Source organism: Drosophila miranda, assembly GCF_003369915.1.
Source record: "Drosophila miranda strain MSH22 chromosome Y unlocalized genomic scaffold, D.miranda_PacBio2.1 Contig_Y1_pilon, whole genome shotgun sequence".
NCBI lineage: Eukaryota > Metazoa > Arthropoda > Insecta > Diptera > Drosophilidae > Drosophila > Drosophila miranda.
The window spans coordinates 32,565,031-32,585,171 of NW_022881603.1; the positions used below are offsets into that span (position 1 = coordinate 32,565,031).

Genomic DNA, 20,141 nt, shown 5'->3' on the forward strand with positions numbered 1-20,141 from the left:
GAGGGGGTTAGTTCATCCTGGGACTACGCCGGCGGTTTCAGCTGGGTCGACGCTTGTTGAAGCTTTGTGCCTCTCTGCCTCTTTGTGGGCTCCGCAGCCATTTGAGGCGACTCGCGCAGCCTCTTTGAGCCGGTGTGTGGCGGCTTCGCAGCTGTTTGGGTACCAGTGGTGGCGGTCTCAATTGTCCTGGTGTGCAGCTTCTCGAAATTCTTGACCACCAGGGCCTGAAGGGTTACCACTCTCAGGGCTAAATCTTTCATCACGTTGTCCACATGCCGCTGGTCGTTCATCCTCTTGACCAGCTCATTGGCCCGAGTGCCCAGGTTTTTTAGCAGCTCTAATGGGTCAGAGTGCGGTCGCTCCTTCTCTTTGCCATCCGGGCCGGGCTTGAACATGCTCGATCCCTGAGCTTTCGCAGGTGCTGACGGTGGTGGGGATCTGGTAAGGGCGTTGCGCCTACCAAAGACTGCGTCCTCAGTCATCTTCTCTATCTGTGTGTTTGGTGTGTGAGGGGTGTTGTCCATGTAAAAAGAATCTCCACTCGAGTTCGTTATTCCTGGCCGCAGTACGTAGTCACCGTGGTGATCCCATGGGTGTCTTTCCGTGGAGTGAGGTCCATGCGAGGGTTGACCCTGGGCCTTATGAGCACCAGGGTTCAGAGCCAGATCGGTGCTAGTTGGGATATGAATCAACCAAGCCTACGCAACCACCATAGTGGGACGGCCAGGCTGTTTCGCCTTGGCTGTTTGTGTGTGTGTGTGTGCATGTGTGTGTTGGTGCGCTGAAAGTGCAGCTGTCGCTTGAAACAAATAAAACCGCACAATTTCCATATAAAAAGACATTGCAAGACGCAGCTTGCCAGCAATATATCAATAAATCGGTAGTGCGAGAAAACAGCGAAAACCGAAGGCGAGGAGCAAGCGCGACAAGAAAAAATAAAATGCATGTAGAATAATTTTAACGCCCAAAAGTCTCCGGTCTGTCGGCGCAGGACGCCTGGAAGTTCACGATTAGGTCGGAGATCTTGAAGTCACGCTCCTCCTCGAGATAGGCGAGGACGCCCGCGCGGAAGAAGATCTTCGACTGACCGACTCGATACAGATTCGAGTCGAGTTCCAGCGCCTGGATCATCCTCTCGCAGGCCTTCTTGGCGTCCATGAAGCCCTTGGCGATGACGTTCCGAGTGAGCAGATCGTACCGCTGGCGGAACTCCTGGAAGGGTATGCGATTGGGGAAGCCTTGGCGGCAGATGCGTATGCCCTCGAGGACGCCGTTGCAACGCAACTGGTCGAGCACCAGGGGGGCATCGATCTTGCCGGCCCGCTTCTCGTGGTTCGGTATGATACAGCGCACAAAATTGGGATTCGTGTTGCGCAGCGTGTCCATCAGCTTCGTCAGCTGCTCCTTGTATAAGTGGGACACGGTGCGGAACATGCCCTTGCGGGTGCGTGCCCCGAACTGGGTGTCGGTCAGGGCCTGCTGTGCCATGCCAACGATCTCCGCATCCTTCCAGATGTTCACCACAAACGGATCCTGCGAGCCCTGCAGCAGCGACACAATGTTCTCGTTCAGCGGATCCATGTTCTTCATCAGCCACTTGGTCGCCGAGTAGTTCCCCCGTCCGGCATAGTGTACGATGGCAAAATCGGCCACGCCCCGGAAGTCGGTCTTCATGAACTTCGGATGCATCGAGTGGGCCGAGACGAGCTTGTCGACAAATGTCTTGTCGGTGGCCTTGGGGAACCAGCACTCCTCGTCGAGCAGGGCCATGATGCCGCCCGGTTTGTCGATCAGGTCAATGGTGGGCTGCAGATCGAGCCCAAAATCAATGAACTTCCACTCGATGCCCTCGCGCTGGTACTCCTCCTGCTCCAGAATGAACATGGTGTGGTTAAAGAGCTGCTGCAGCTTCTCGTTCGTGTAGTTGATGCACAGCTGCTCGAACGAGTTGAGCTCGAAAATCTCGAAGCCAGCCATGTCGAGGATGCCGATGAAGGAGGCCCCCTGCCGCTTGGTGCGGTCCAGCGACCGATTGATGCGATTCACCAGCCACTTGAACATCCGCTCGTAGCAGGCCTTGGCAATGGCCTCCACAGCGAACTCCACCTGCTCCTTGGTCTGGGCCTTGGTGACAAAGTCGCGGCCCACCTTGATGCGCGGCGTGAGGAAGGCCCGCGACATGTCCGTCACACTCAGGCCGAGCAAATGGGCAATCTTCTGGGCCACTGTGTTATCGGGTAGCGTGGCCTGGTCGTTGTTGCGCTCCTGCCGGAACTTCATGCTTCCGAACAGCAGGACGGCGCTCACGATACGGAATATCGAGTTGAAGTCCTCCGAGGTCATGCCCATGATGTTCATCGACTTGACGGTGGCCTGGAACTCGGCATAGTCATCCACACCGGGCACTGGCAGGCTGCCGTTCGACAGGAATGCATACGACTTGACATCATCGACTATGAACTTCTCGCGCTGCTCCGGCGAGGCGCCCGCCAGCAACTGATAGAAGATGTGGAATGTACGTTCGTCCTTGGCTTGGCGGATGGCCCGCGACTTCTCCAGCAGATACGTCTCGATGTTGGCGCCCGAAATGAAACCAGAGGCATCGAAATTGATCCGTATGAATTTGCCCTGCATAAAAAGGATCACAAATACAAGGATTACTGGAAGAGTCTCTATCGAAACGTGTGTGGTTGTGACTTACGAAACGCGATGAATTATCGTTCTTGACGGTTTTGGCATTGCCAAAGGCCTCCAGTATGGGATTCGCTTGCAGCAGTTGTTGCTCCAGTTCACCCTGAGTAGCGGGAGGACACAAGAGAATGGGATTATTGCCTGTTCTACAGAGATCTAACGGTGTCTAGGGTTAGCAACACAAAACGAGGGGGAACGTTGTGAGTTGCTGCGGACACCGCAACTCTACGGTTATACCCGATACTAAGTCAGTATGGCTCTCCTCCGGCAGACGCCGCTAATATTAAACGACACGACAAAGAGTGCGTGCGAGAGAGACAGAAAATCAGTCTGAGCGTGACGTCGGGCGATGCGTAGCCACTGCAAATTGATTTGTTCCTATTGGCTATAAAAATGATCTGATCTGATCCAGATTCAGCAATCTGATAGATATGGTCATTATCTATGATTCTGCGTTTTTAGTTTTATCGAATGTGCAATATTGTGGATGCAACAGATTTTCGTCCTTTGTGTGGGCGGAAGGGGGTGGGGCGAAATTTTGAGATACACGTTTTATAGTAAGATCTAACAGGAGTGCGGATACCAAATTTGGTTACTCTAGCCTTAATAGTCTCTGAGATTTTTGAATATCCCCAGATTTTCGTCCTTTGCGTGGGCGGAAGGGGGTGTGGCGAAATTTTGAAACAAACTCGTCTCGGTCCGATATATTAGGAGTGTGGATACCAAATTTGGTTGCTCTAGCTTTTGTAGTCTCTGAGATCTAGGCGCTAATGTTTTACTCTAAGCAAAGCCGCCTATGCTACGTGTGTGTTAGAGAGGGACAGGGCGAGAAAAAATGAAATTGTTTTCTTGATGCTGGCTATAATAATGATACGATCCAATTCAGATTCCGCAGTCTTAAAGATATGGTCATTCTCTACAATTCTACGTTTTTGGTTTTCTCATATCTTTAAAATTGTGGATGCCACAGATTTTCGTCCTTTGTGGGGGCGGAAGTGGGCGGGGCGAAGTTTTGAAATATTTTTGTTGCAGTGACATATCACAGAAGTCTGGATCCAAAACATCGTTGCTCTAGCGCTTATAGTCTTTGAGCACTAGGCGCTGAAGGGGACGGACAGACGGACGGACGGACAGACAGACAGGGCTCAATCGACTCTGCTATTGATGCTGATCAAGAATATATATACTTTATGGGGTCGGAAACGATTCCTTCTGGACGTTACACACATCCACTTTTACCACAAATCTAATATACCCCAATACTCATTTTGAGTATCGGGTATAAAAAGCACAATGTACATATGAACACAGAAAACATGCAACAAACAATGGACAAGGACAACCACATGCAGTTCTCTAAGGATTAATCTACGGAAAGCAAGCAAAAGACTACACTAAAAATTGTACTGAGCACGGGACAAACAGTAGAGCATACTTTACCGAAAATGCCTCTTGACTACTCTAAAAATGCGTGGCATGGAATGGAGGGCAAGAGGAGAGAGCAGTGAGCAGAGAGATAATTTTAAACAGATGAGTGTATGTGTGGTCTTGAGCAGGAGAAATAATACGATAAGGAAATGGGAAAACAGAGCACAGAGCCCCTTGGAACTCTTTTGTGAGAGGAAATGCATCATCAAAACATACATAAATGAATTAGAAATAAAATATGGAGAAGTGGGAGAAACCAGTCCCCTCATTGGGAGAACAAATAAAAAGCGCGCATTTTTGGGAATAGAAACATTAAAATTGGGTTAAACGTAATAGATAACGAAAGAGAGGAGAGGGTCAACAAAACATATAGGGGTTAATATGGCATCCATGTTCCATCCACCTTTCGTTTAGTCTTGGATTTGGTTTTGGATTTGGAAATACTTACAATCAGAATGGCAGGATTCGGCACCTGTTTTGTTTCGGGGGTTTTTTTGGTGTGTTTTTTTTTCCGGGTATTCATCGGTTATTCATCAAAGTCGAAAAATTTACAACGAGTGTTTGTATTTGTGCGTGTAAATATATTGCGTGTGTGTGTGTGTGTGTGTGTGTGTGTAATAGGACATGAAAATAAAGAAGGTTCATAAATAAATAATTCAAAAATATATATAGTAAATATTTTGCCCTAGAAAAGGTAGTGCCAAAAAAGAAGAAAAAAAAAATAATAAAAAAAACTATGGATATATTTCCTAGAACGAATGCAAAGTTGTGCCCAAAGTATTATTAATTGTGTGTGTTTCCAGTTTGTACTTTTCTTGGTATCTGTTATCGGGGCATCTGATAAGAAAACCCTCTCTCCACCTCGTAAATACCACCTCGTTCTGTTGACACAGACACGCCATCACCAGAGGATAGGAGAGGAGAGGAGCAAAGCCCAATGTCTGAACTAGTTACTAATCAAACGAACGGCACGAATGAATTCCCTTCGATTCCACTGATGATTCAGTTGTAGGTACTTTCATCAGCGTCTATTTATGGCAATTGTAATCATAATTATTATTACCAGCTACACAAACATTGGTTGCCTCTTCAATTTGGTAAGAAGCAGCAGTTCTAGCCAAGATCGCACCCTCCCTCTCTTAAGGTTCTTCTGGAGGAACATTCATCAGAATCAGCATATCGTATGTGGATTGCTCCCCCTGATTATGTTTAGTACCGAGAAATATACATAGGAGGTATCCGTATAAATGCCTTAAGTCTGTTTGCAGCTTATCACGTTCCAGCAGCAGCAGCAGCCTCCAGTCGCCAGCATGCTCATATAAGGCAGGCCAGTAAACGCATAAAACATAATGAAAAGTGTGTTTGGAGCTCAAGAGCAGCTTGTTTTTTGTGGCTGAAAAGGATTGACTGAGTGTATGCCCAAAAGAAATACACGAAAAATATATACAAATATAATTTGTTTGGTTTTGGCCCCAATTATGGTTATGAACCAGAACCGAATCGAAACAGAAGCCAGTCCAAGAGCTGGGGAGCCACCAGCAACAGTTGCCATGCTACAAAAGGAGATGATACCAGCACCAAAACACCCCCCCTTTAAATGTCGCAATTCGAGTGATTTAATTTTCAATTTTTATCAATTGCCCCTCCTCTGCTTCTGCTGCAATTCAATTTCGTTTCGCTTTTGTTTCTGTTTTTTTTTTATGGTGTTTATTTTATTGCTGTAAATGATAAAAATTTGTCAGAAACTTATTGTACAGTATACAGATATACCATATGTGGCAGGGCATCGGTTGATTAATGAAGTGTGCCGCCCCCCTTTTTCCCTTCTTCCCATCCTCCCCCGGCAAACCAGCAAGAGAGCAACCAAACCAAGGAGTAAACCCAAGGAGAATGGGCTTTGGCTCTATGATGCTGCTGTTGCTGTGGGTTTTGATGCCGCGTAATGTGGCAGCGCCCCTCGGTCGGTAGGAATGCATTTCTGCCCGGGGAGGCGAGCTTCGTTGGATTCCGTAGAATGAAACGGAAAGAAAGGAAAAATATCTACTAATCAAAGTTCGCTTCTAGCTCTTGCTTAAGCCGGTTGTGTTTTTTTCTTGCTCCCGCATTCTCCGCCCTTTGCCTAAATATCATACAACATTGTTGTGTCTTTGTTTTGATTTATTATCGCATCTCTTTAATTTGATTCTACCTTGTGTTAACCACCAGTGTTTTGTTTGTAAACAAGTGTTTAATATAAATTCAATATTGCAACGTAACACATCGGACTCGTGCAGGCAATTTGTTATTGTTTTTTTGCCCAGTCTGCTTTTCGTTATCGCTTCTTCGGTGTGCACTGTTCTCGCGCATCAGCGTTTGCATCGCCCACACTCTCTCGTGAGCATAAGCGGGCTGCTCGCATTGTTGCTCTCACTCTCTCTGGATTGCCTATACTCTCCCTCTCTGTGGACTTTTCTTTTGTGTCTCTGCTTTGGTGAGTTTACTGCTCGTTTTCTGCACTTCGTTGGATCATCTGCTTTGAATTATTGCCGCTGCAGCTGATTGTCTGGCTCGCTCTGCTGTCTGCTCTCCTACTTTACCTGCTATCTCACTCCGTTCTTCTTTTATTCGTGCACAGTGATTCTTCTACTGTCCATAATGGCAATTGTTTGCAGTGCAAAGAAATGTGAATTCGGTGGTGTTATCATTGGTGATTCATTTCTTAGCTGCTGGCTGTGCGACAATTTTGCCCACATAAAATGTGCTGGTGGTGGAAATTTTGGCCGGCTGAATGATCTGATCTCGAAACGCATGGGCCTGTCTTGGTCATGTCTGGCTTGTCGGGAGATTGAGGCCGAAATGCGCACATTTATGAGACAGACTCGAACTGGGTTTCTGGATGTCCGGAAACAATTTGTGGCTCTCAACGAGAAATTTCTTGCCCTTGAATCACAGTTTCTTGGGCTCAAACTATTGAGCGAATCGCCTAGACGGAAAATTCCGCATAATGATACCAATCTCTTGCAACCTAATCCGATTGGTACGCCTGCCTCCCACCTTCATCCATCGGAAGCATTTCCGTGTAGTCATGCCACGCCGTTGTCTGTAAATCCGCCAACGGTGGCTCCGGAGTTCTTAACACCGAGCAATGTGCTTCCTTCGAGCACCCAACTCCACAACAGCATCAATCCCATCCCTGCAGTTTCTGTGGCCGTCACTTCTGACGCGGTGAGTGCTCCTAGTGCGGGTGTGCTGGTTGCTGACGACGTCTTGCCAATTCCTGCTCCAATTCCTGCTCCAATTCCTACTCCAATTCCTGCTACAGCCATTGCTGCCAATTCCTCTGCCCTTGTACCGAGATCTCTTTTAGGAGTGGCTCCACCATCTCGATCTCGCTCGGGACTTCAACTTAAAGCAGTGGTCCCTCGGAAAGCAATATTTGTTTCTCATCTTATTCCTGAGGCTACAACGGAGGATGTTAAAAACATCTTGCCGCTAAACTTAACACTTCGCCTGTTGATATAGTTGTGACTAAATTTAAACATAAGCGCAACATATCATCCTTTAAAATTCTTCTCGGTGATTCTTTACTATCCTGTTCTCTAGAACCGTCAATATGGCCTGAACATACAATTGTGCATGAGTTCCTTCTCAAAGATTCGAACCGAATCCAAGAATTACCGAACATGCTCCAAAAAACTGATGTACTATTTTTCCATGCACTATCAGAACGTTCGCAGTTTGCTGGGAAAATTGCGTCAAATTCATACTAATAGCGCGTCCTTTGATTTCGATGCCATCGCGTTTACCGTATCCTGGCTTAACTCCTCTGTCAATGATCACGAAATTTTCATTGATAGTTACACTATTTATAGAATGGACCGCCCATCTTTTGCAGGTGGGGTTCTGATTGCAGTTAAATCTGTTTTCTCATCTGAGTTATTCCCATTCAATAACATTCATGGAATTGAATTTGTTGCAGTCAAAGTTCGTGTTGGCTCCGCATTTTTCTATTTAACCTGCTCTTACATTCCTCCCAGGTCTGAGGATGAGCTTTACTTACACCACCTTTCAGCAACTAATAATGTTGTTTCTACATTAGGGTGCAATGATCGAATTATTGTCATGGGGGACTTTAACCTCCCATTTCTTTCTTGGCTGCCTTGTGATGACGCTAACCTGTTGTTTCCCAATTGCCATAATGACTTTATCAATGGGCTAACGGATATTTCCCTTGTCCAAATTAATGCCGTTAAAAACATTAGGGACAGACTTCTTGACCTCGTTTTTGTTAACGATGGTTCTCTTGCTACTGTATCTAGAGCAAGCCCAATATCTCTCCCTGAAGATCCTTACCATCCAACTTTGTTGATATCACTGGTGAGTAAATCAAATGAATCTGTTGATGTAGATTCACTTGATTCTGGTGATTGTCAATATGACAATCGTATGCTGAAAATGTTATGTATGTATGCCACCGGTTCATGTACCAGTAACAAATGGTCGCCGCAATCGGTACTTGAACAAATTGGGCTTCGGAGATGTGAATACGTCAGAGTTTTCTTTCGTACTGATTTTATTTGGTAAAATGCAAGGTTTATATACAATTTCTATGAGTATGATTGTTTACTTAGGATCTTAGGTATGTTTAATTAGCTCTGAGTATCATATTGCTAGGGAAATGTGTTATCTCTATTTAGGACTAAGCAATTACTACAAATCCAACAGTGGAATATTCCAAGGGTCATATTTATGACGGTCACAATGGTTATCATGCAGATGGTGTGTGATTTGACCACATGCAGGTCATCCAGAATGTGTTTTATGATAGTGCCGTAAATATCTTAACAGTGTATGTACACAAATGCATGCAGCTGTCCGTTGTATATTTATTTAGGTCAGTAGTGCATGTCACATATTTATATTTAGAGCATATTATCGTTTATTTCTTTAGGTGGCTGGGAAATCTTAACCTATTTATGGTTAGCTATTTGTCTAGGTCTAATCGTACAATTTTGTACTTTCGTTGAAATCGTACATCCTCCCGGCCGTTGAACATAGTATGCTCAACCATCATCAATATTGATTGTGAACGGATGCCTTGGTGCGTTTTCTTCACTAGCTGATGAGCTAAGTGTATGTCTCTGCTGAGAAGGGAGTCTTGTTGTGTACCACCTTTTAACCAGATGAATCATTACAATGATCATGATGAAGAGCAGTGCAATGTAGATGGCAATATGATGATGATCAATGGTTTCAAGATTGTGGGGTAACTTGAAACCTTTAGGTGGTAGCAGATTCGTTTCCATTTGATACAGCTCCTCGTAGTTCAGTTTTTTTCATTGTTCCTTGAAACCTTCTTTGTAGAACGTTCAGTTGATGTTTCGTTGAGATCACTATCTCCAAACCGAGCGTATGATAACTGCAGAGTAGTTTCCAATGTGCTCTGACTTGTGACAGTCATTAGCGAATTCCGAATGATGCATCCAGGTTCGGCGATCAATATTCCTGAGTGTTGTAGCTTAATATCCGAAATGCCATCTGCACATACCGCTGATAGCTTTAATGATGACTTTGTTGCAAAAATCCATCGATTTCTTTTATGCATGCTCAACCATAAAAATGATTTTTTTGTGTTGACTAGGTGACATGAAGAGTCCGTTTTGTTGTGAAACATTTGTAATTCACAACTTGTTTCGGCTGAGAACATTGTTTGTTTATTATAGCAAACAAAGTCATTGTTTGCTCTTTGATGACAGTTTTTGAATTCAGTCTCTGATAGTTCAACGAATTCGTCTCGGTGACTATTGATTGCCATATATGGTGTTTTTATTTCAAACATGCTTATCCCATTTTTATTTGGCACCGGAATCGCTGTCAATTTGTATATTTCCAGTTCGTTTATTGAGACTAATGGAAATGTAACCTTGATAATTGCATGATCCTCTATTATAGTGCCTTCTGCTTTCATCATCTGGTACACCATGAGCATATTGTCGGGAGTTACTGGAAGTGCTTGTCCTGGCCTTAAATGATCCCGTATCTGCTCCAGTTGTTCCTTAAGTTGTCGGGGGGATATTAGCATAGGGCTAATTGTATTGTGTCGGATATCTGTCAGGACATTGATGATCTCTGCTTGCATTCGTTGAAGATTTGCAGATAATAGAGTTAACTGAGTAGACAACGTAGTGTACCATTGAAAGGCGCTAAAATGATCAGCCCTTCCCTTTGACTCGGTGATGAAATCCTCAATTCGACTTAATCGTTTGGAATTTGAGATTTCATCCCGTTTTATCACATTGATTGTAGAGTCAATCAATGATGTTTGATTTTTAAGCAAGGTTAATAGGTGATCTTCGTTATCCTTAACCTTTGCTATAGTTTCCGACATTTCTCGGGCATATGTTGAATCTAATACGCCAAATAGACTGCTTGCGATGTTTCCAATGATGTCCAGCGGTGCCCTTTGCCTCCGTGTTCTTGCTATTAGTGTATTTTCAGCTTGCAGGTCCTCTTCTATATGTTTGAAGTGCTGATACATACTGGTGCATGCGTCTACTAGTTGAAGTTGTGTGCATAGATGTCCAATTTTTGTAGTCCCCATGGTGAATGTGTTCATGTCTTTCCAATAGGGCTTTAAATTGTAATAGACAATGATGGTCCAATCAGTTGTCGCAAGTTGGCTGGTTCCTACTCTTTCAAAGTATATACCCGGTTTTGATCCAAACTGGGTTATGTTGATTGACTGTGCCATCGCTAACGGTACCAGCAACAACATTACAAGCATTGTCATGGTTAACGACAATTTATTCGGCTGTGTCCTTTTCCTAGGCTGTCTGTCCTCGGATGATTCTTCGTTTTCTGATGGATCATCTATCGGATGTTTATGTGTGGGTTCCTCTTCGTTGAATAGTGGAGCTACATGTTGGATCTCTCGTTTGAAAATCCCCTTTGCCGTTTTTACTTCCACCACTCGTACAAAATTGTCCTTGCCATGAAACAATCGAATGATTCTTCCTAGTGGCCATTGTAATACTGGTGTATTGTCTTCCTTTAGTATTACTAATGTTCCTTCCTTAATGTTAGCCGAAGACTTCCTCCACTTTTGACGCTGTTGCAACTGCTGAAGATATTCATTGGACCATTGTGTCCAGAATGAGTGCTTCAACTTTGACACTGCTTGCCATCGATTTCCTAGCGTCTTTGGCTGCTGGGATGGCTCACTGTCAGCTTGTGCGGTTAACGGCTCTCCTATCAGGAAATGCCCTGGCGTTAGTGCTGTTACGTCGTTTGGGTTGTCAGATATCGGTGTTAATGGTCGAGAGTTTAGTATGGCCTCTATTTCGACTATAACCGTTTCTAACTCCTCATAAGTTAGATTTGCCGTCGTCACATTTTTTAAGAGGAGATGTTTGGCAGATTTTACTGCAGCTTCCCATAAGCCGCCGAAGTGTGGTGCGCGAGGAGGTATAAATTTAAACTGTACCCCTTTGTTGTTGCACTCTTGTACAATATGTTCTTTTGCCTTTTCCGAGAATATGGCTTCTTCTAATTCTTGAAGTTTGTTCCTGGCTCCTACGAAATTCGTAGCATTGTCGCAATGGAGCACTTGACATTTTCCTCGACGAGAGATGAACCGCCGAAGTGCCGCTAAAAATGCTTCTGTGGTGAGATCACTGACAAGCTCCAGATGTACTGCTTTAGTCGCGAAACAACAAAATATAGCTATGTACGCTGTGTTAGGCTTCTTTCCTCGAATTTTATAGTGGATTTTGAATGGTCCACAGTAGTCAACACCAGAATTGAGGAATGGCCGTGCTTGGGTGACTCGAAGAGGTGGCAGATTTCCCATGATTTGTTCTAGTAGCTTAGGCTTGGCTCTAGTGCATTTTACGCAGTTCTGCACAATACTTCTGGCCATGTTTTTTCCTTTGAGTATCCAGTACTGTTGTCGTGATGCTGTCAGCAATGCCTGGGGGCCGCAATGCATGTTTTCCTTGTGTATCTTACCAAGGATCAACTTCACAATTGGATCGTTGTAGGGCAGGAGCATTGGGTGTTTGGCGTCAAATGAAATGTTTGCCGCTTCCAGTCGACCACCTACTCGTAAGATTCCCTCCTGATCCATGAATGGTGTTAGAGAGTTAATCGAACTTCCCTTTTGTGTTTCCTTATGTTTTGTTAAATGACGTATGTCTTCTTTGAAGTCATTCTGTTGTATGTAACGAATGACAATTTTCTGAGCTTCTTTCATCTCATTGACTTGGACAGTCTTGCTTGTGTGCGTTTTCTTTCCTCGAAAACGCATCATGTAAGCTACTATTCTCAATAGCTTGTTGTATGAGTTGTTGTGCTTTATTTTGTAGATTAGGTCATCCTCCTGAGTGATAGTCATAATTGATGACTGACCAATCTTTTGGGGATTTGCACTGATCAACTCCTCTTTTGTAGCCACAAATGGTGGTGGCCATGTAGATGTTGGGCCGTGTAAAAATAGTGGTCCATAAAACCACATGCTATGTTTTATGAACTTCGTCGCCGTCATTCCTCTGGAGAGTACATCTGCTGCATTATTTTCGGATGAGACATGCCTCCACTGTCTTTGTATCGTCAATTCTTGAATCGTAGCTATTCTTGTAGCTACGAATTTGTCTCGGATGGATGACGAGCAGTTAATCCATGATAATACGATCCTTGAGTCAGACCAAAAGAAGGTTGATGCATCTTCCATTGATAACTCTTCCTTTACTTTTGCTGTCAATTGAGCACCTAACACCGCCGCTTTTAGTTCCAAACGGGGTAATGTTAATGCATTGATGGGCGCTAAATGTGATTTGGCACATAGCAATTGAATCGTTGCCCGCTTATCCTTATGTATTGCTCGGATATATACTGCAGCTCCAAATGCTTTCTCCGATGCGTCAACAAAGGTATGTATCTCTGATGATATCGGACTTTGTCCTTGGAATATATGACGTGGTACTTGTATGGAGTTTAATAATTTTAACGCCTCCCTGTACCTTTTCCATTCCTCCTGGAGATGAAGTGGAAGCGCTTCTTTGTAGTCAAAACCTTCCTTTGTGAGATGCTGCATAAAGATTTTTGCTTTCATCACAACAGGTGAAAACAATCCAAGCGGATCGAAGATCCTAAAAATTTCGGATACGACATCTCTTCTGGATATTGTTTCCTTAGTGGCAATCTCCGTTTTTCCACAGAAATGGTCGGATTTAGGCATCCACGTTATTCCCAGGGTCTTCACGCTGCAGTCTTCATAAGTGGTATCCTCCAGTTGTACATTTGGAATCATGTCTTCCTTCGGAATGTTCTGTAGTATGTGCACGTTGTTTGTGCACCATTTTCTCAGCTTAAATCCAGAATTTTGTAGGAGTTGGTTAAGTTCCTTCTGTTTCTGGAGGGCCTCTGGTATGGAATCTGCTCCTGTTAAGCAATCATCCACATAGAAATCCTTTTCTAGTGCATCAGCTCCAGCCGGGTATTCTCTCTTGCCCTTTTGAGCAAGATATTGTAGGCATTTTGTGGCTAAATATGGAGCTGCCTTAGTTCCGTATGTTACAGTTTTGAGTCTGTAATATCTCAGATCTTCTGATGGATCATTTCGCCATACAATTGTTTGATAGTACTGGTCCTCAGGATTGACCCAGATCTGACGATACATTTTTTCGATGTCTGCCGTAAATAGCCTGGGTAATCCTTTTCCAATTGATACATGCTTGTCTTGCATGATTTCGAAGTAATGTTCTGCTCCCAATAGTATGTCTATTCTTCCAGTCTTGTCAAAGTTGGGATCCGCCAAAGTGATATTTTTCGGAAGCTTCCAACGAGACGTATCAATTGACTGTGCTGGTTGATCTGCCACTATGTGTGTCAATACTATTGCTTCTAGTCTTGTATTAAACTTGTTATCTTGTGAAGTAAGCATAACATTGACTCTTGCTTTTGACGTTTGTGTTCGTCCGCCAATTCCATTTATTTGTAGTTCTGATTTTGTGACTTTCAGATCTAATATTTTCAATGCTCTTTCAGAAATCACATTGACTTGAGAGCCTGAATCAAGTAGGGCTCTAAATTCACCCATTTGTCCATTGTTGCCTTTTATTGTAACAAGAGCAGTAGCTAGTAATACATAAGTGTTTTGACTACTATTTGCTGATGCTGCAGTTTTGGCTTCAGACTTGATTTCCAAATGTAGTAGAGTGTTGTGTCCTTTATTGCACTTAACACAATCTCTTCTTTGGCAATTCTTTGCAGTGTGATCGCGTTTGAAACATTTGACGCAAAGTTGGTTCTTTTGAACCCAATTTAACCTCTCTGCGACAGGTTTTTTTAAAAACTGCGTGCATTTGTAAATAGCGTGATTTGGCTTTTCACAAAAATAGCAGACATACTGACTTTCAGTTCCTGCTGAGGCACATGTGATGGGTTTCTTTGTTTTTTCCCATCCAATGGCTTCCAAGGTAAGGAACCTTTGTTCGAGAAATTTCATTAATTCGCTCAAAGGCTGTAATTTCTTTGTACTTTGTATGGATTGTTCATACAAAGTGTGAGTCTGACGATCTAACTTTTTTGTCAAAATACATAGAAGAATCGGATCCCATCCAGCTGTCTCTATATTTATGTTATTGAGTGCTAATAATGTTTCCTTTACATTATCGTGCAAAGCCTTAATGGACTTTGCATCATTGGAAGTGCTTGGTTGATCCAATAATTTTTGAATTAATGCGTTACTAAGCACTCTTTTGTTGCTGAAACGCTCTTGAAGCATGTTCCATGCCGTTGTGTAATTATTTTCTGTTAGCGAAAGATGGCGTATTAAATTTTCCGCTTCTCCCGTAACATTGGTTTTTAAATACCACATCTTCTGAATGACGGGTACCGATGCTTCATGAATCATTTGCTTAAAAATGTCATGAAATTGTTGCCATTTTAAGTAGTCACCATCAAATTTAGGGATAGCAACCTTAGGCAGGGGTAATGTATTATGCATATGTGGAGCAGCGATAATTTGTTGAACAGCGTCTGCTTCAGTCATTGTTTGGACTGTTAATACTGCATCTTCAGCTGCAATGTAATTGTTAATGTTATATCCCATTTTCACAGGATCAATGCATTTTTTATAAATTTGAATATGGATCGCTCTAATCTCATCCCAATATTTGATTATTATTGGTTTGAAGTCCTTTCGCGTCTCATTCGTCATTCTGTTCATGATGCGCTCTAGACTTTCAAGCAGCACCTTTTGTTCTCGGATCATGGGCTCTATTTCAGGCTCACTCTCCATAGATGTAATGGATCCTGTATCTATATCCATTTCTAGTGCAGCTAACTGCTTTGTAAATTCGTCTTTATATCTGACGACCAACTCTTTTGTGTGTTTGAAATATTCGTTAGAGAAATAACTGTGCTCAATTTTTGAGTTTTGAGTTATTTTTTTGATATTACATTCCTCCATTGAAAATGCGTCCCAGAGCTTTGATATGTTCTCAATGCGGGATTTAAAATATTCTGGTTTCTGCTTCCTTTCAGCAGAATCCTTTTTATAATTTCGTACCAGGCTCTGAATCTCTTCGCCTGTGGCAAGCTGCCTGTCTAGCATAACATTAATGCTTGATGATGCCATTTTATTTTATTTATTTTAATACTTTGACCCGATGGAGGTAATTTGTTTGTCACTATGACTGGTTGTGCCTCTACTCACAACCACGAAGATGGTCAAAGTATCTCAATAAATATTTATGACACTGGAATTCTTATTTCCAATTCAACCTTAGTCGCCAAGTTGACTGTGATGGTTGAGTTAGATCCAAATAACTCCAATTAAGTTTTCCTTCACCGAAGGTTTTAAATCACAACTGTGAGTGTTGTTGTATGTATGTAAATTGGCCGCCAAGTTGACCAATTATGTAGGATTTTTCAACTAAATCCAAGTTCCAAATCGGGAACAAAATCCAGATGAACGGTTAAGTGTCCAAAAGTCGGGGGTCACCAAATGAGTAAATCAAATGAATCTGTTGATGTAGATTCACTTGATTCTGGTGATTGTCAATATGACAATCGTATGCTGAAAATGTTATGTATGTATGCCACCGGTTCATGTACCAGTAACAAATGGTCGCCGCAATCGGTACTTGAACAAATTGGGCTTCGGAGATGTGAATACGTCAGAGTTTTCTTTCGTACTGATTTTATTTGGTAAAATGCAAGGTTTATATACAATTTCTATGAGTATGATTGTTTACTTAGGATCTTAGGTATGTTTAATTAGCTCTGAGTATCATATTGCTAGGGAAATGTGTTATCTCTATTTAGGACTAAGCAATTACTACAAATCCAACAGTGGAATATTCCAAGGGTCATATTTATGACGGTCACAATGGTTATCATGCAGATGGTGTGTGATTTGACCACATGCAGGTCATCCAGAATGTGTTTTATGATAGTGCCGTAAATATCTTAACAGTGTATGTACACAAATGCATGCAGCTGTCCGTTGTATATTTATTTAGGTCAGTAGTGCATGTCACATATTTATATTTAGAGCATATTATCGTTTATTTCTTTAGGTGGCTGGGAAATCTTAACCTATTTATGGTTAGCTATTTGTCTAGGTCTAATCGTACAATTTTGTACTTTCGTTGAAATCGTACAACTGGAGTGTACACAATCTGGAGGTGCTGACAGTTCCATGGCTCCTTGTCACATAAAGTGTTTTCGCAAAACAAACTTTATTGATTTAGATCTACATCTCTCGCGTGTTGATTGGTCGTTTCTTTATTCATTACCGAACATAGATGCAACTGTTAACTCGTTTTATAGTTATATTTACTCCGCCCTTAATACGTTTGTGCCAGATATCACTGTACCTGTATCGTCCAAGCCTCCCTGGTTCTCCAAGTATTTGTCATACTTAAAAAATAATAAATCCCGGCTCTATAAAAAGTACCAGAACTCGGGCTCCACGTTGGCCTTAGCTCTATACTCCTCCGCTCGCTCTCTGTTCCTTGCCGTCAATAGTCAGTGTTATAATCATTACCTTTCACAATGTAGTAGTAACTTTCGTAGTGATCCTAAAAAATTCTATTCGTTCGTTAATTCTAAGCGCAAGTCAAACGTTTTTCCTCCGTCCCTTCATTACCAGAACAAAACAGAAGCTTCTGCTGTTGGTATTGCAAATTTATTCGCTAACTTTTTCCAAACAACGTACTCGTCTCATATTTACAACGCATCCACTCCGTATCCGTACCAGCTACCTCAAGCTAACAGCATTTTTCTGCCCTTTTTCGAGGAAAGCGTTGTTCTGTAAGGTTTGTCATCTATGGACATATCGTTTTCTGCGGGTCCAGATAAGGTACCAAGTTGCATCTTAAAACACTGTGCCCAGTCCCTTTGCAAGCCCTTGACCTTTCTCTTCAACCTCTCCTTGGAACAGTCTTGTCTCCCAGTAATTTGGAATGAGTCCTACATCATTCCGCTTCACAAAAAAGGTTCAAGATCAAACATTGAAAACTATCGTGGTATCGCAAAGCTTTCCGCCATCCCGAAGCTTCTTGAGTTCCTGGTCACCCGGCAACTGCAACATCTTTGTTGCAGCTTGATATCTCCGTCGCAACACGGTTTTTTCAGACATCGTTCAACATCGACTAACCAACCTTCTTGAGTTTTCTAACCTAATCCACCGGGGTTTTCAAATTGGTTTGCAGACGGATGTACTTTTTACGGAATTCAGCAAGGCATTCGATTCTGTGAACCATGCTCTGCTTATTCAAAAGCTCTCTTTATTAGGGTTCCCAACGAATCTTCTAGATTGGATTTTGTCCTATCTCTCTAACCGTACTCAACGTGTTTTGTTTTCTAACGTGTTGTCAAATACTGTTAATGTTACTTCAGGTGTGCCACAGGGAAGTCATCTGGGCCCGCTTCTGTTTATTTTATTTGTGAACGACCTTCCTCAAGTTATAACATACTCTACTACACTAATGTATGCTGATGATGTCAAAATCTGTCTTTCTTACTCTGATTGGTATTTGCACACACGCCTTCAACTTGATCTAAGTGAACTACTATTGTGGTGTTCAACTAATCTTCTTTTTCTGAACCTTTCCAAATGCAAACTTATGACATTTTACCGTCGCGCTCCTCATTTTGTCTCATATGTTCTAGGAAATCATGTCCTTGAGCGAATTTCGAGTTCAAATGACCTCGGAGTCCTTTTTGATCATAAGATGTGTTTCAACACCCATATAGCTGCAACTGTAAATAAAGCTAAGGGTGTTTTAGCGTTCATCAAGCGTTGGTCCAAGGAGTTTGACGACCCGTTACGAAACAACTGTACATCTCGTTAGTACGTCCTATATTGGAGTATTGTTCTTGTGTGTGGAGCCCGCAGTATAAAGAGCAGCAGGCTGTTATTGAATCCGGGCAAAAGCAATTTTTAATTTTTGCCCTTCGGAACTTTAACTGGGACTCGGACTCAGCTGATTGTCTGGCTCGCTCTGCTGTCTGCTCTCCTACTTTACCTGCTATCTCACTCCGTTCTTCTTTTATTCGTGCACAGTGATTCTTCTACTGTCCATAATGGCAATTGTTTGCAGTGCAAAGAAATGTGAATTCGGTGGTGTTATCATTGGTGATTCATTTCTTAGCTGCTGGCTGTGCGACAATTTTGCCCACATAAAATGTGCTGGTGGTGGAAATTTTGGCCGGCTGAATGATCTGATCTCGAAACGCATGGGCCTGTCTTGGTCATGTCTGGCTTGTCGGGAGATTGAGGCCGAAATGCGCACATTTATGAGACAGACTCGAACTGGGTTTCTGGATGTCCGGAAACAATTTGTGGCTCTCAACGAGAAATTTCTTGCCCTTGAATCACAGTTTCTTGGGCTCAAACTATTGAGCGAATCGCCTAGACGGAAAATTCCGCATAATGATACCAATCTCTTGCAACCTAATCCGATTGGTACGCCTGCCTCCCACCTTCATCCATCGGAAGCATTTCCGTGTAGTCATGCCACGCCGTTGTCTGTAAATCCGCCAACGGTGGCTCCGGAGTTCTTAACACCGAGCAATGTGCTTCCTTCGAGCACCCAACTCCACAACAGCATCAATCCCATCCCTGCAGTTTCTGTGGCCGTCACTTCTGACGCGGTGAGTGCTCCTAGTGCGGGTGTGCTGGTTGCTGACGACGTCTTGCCAATTCCTGCTCCAATTCCTGCTCCAATTCCTACTCCAATTCCTGCTACAGCCATTGCTGCCAATTCCTCTGCCCTTGTACCGAGATCTCTTTTAGGAGTGGCTCCACCATCTCGATCTCGCTCGGGACTTCAACTTAAAGCAGTGGTCCCTCGGAAAGCAATATTTGTTTCTCATCTTATTCCTGAGGCTACAACGGAGGATGTTAAAAACATCTTGCCGCTAAACTTAACACTTCGCCTGTTGATATAGTTGTGACTAAATTTAAACATAAGCGCAACATATCATCCTTTAAAATTCTTCTCCCTGATTCTTTACTATCCTGTTCTCTAGAACCGTCAATATGGCCTGAGCATACAATTGTGCATGAGTTCCTTCTCAAAGATTCGAACCGAATCCAAGAATTACCGAACATGCTCCAAAAAACTGATGTACTATTTTTCCATGCACTATCAGAACGTTCGCAGTTTGCTGGGAAAATTGCGTCAAATTCATACTAATAGCGCGTCCTTTGATTTCGATGCCATCGCGTTTACCGAAACCTGGCTTAACTCCTCTGTCAATGATCACGAAATTTTCATTGATAGTTACACTATTTATAGAATGGACCGCCCATCTTTTGCAGGTGGGGTTCTGATTGCAGTTAAATCTGTTTTCTCATCTGAGTTATTCCCATTCAATAACATTCATGGAATTGAATTTGTTGCAGTCAAAGTTCGTGTTGGCTCCGCATTTTTCTATTTAACCTGCTCTTACATTCCTCCCAGGTCTGAGGATGAGCTTTACTTACACCACCTTTCAGCAACTAATATTGTTGTTTCTACATTAGGGTGCAA

At 43.0% G+C, this 20,141-nt stretch overlaps 1 pseudogene; it reads right to left on the minus strand.

The window, feature by feature from the left end:
• Nucleotides 1-758: 758 nt before the first annotated feature.
• Nucleotides 759-20,141, minus strand: part of LOC117192033 — a 53,826-nt pseudogene continuing 34,443 nt past the window's right edge.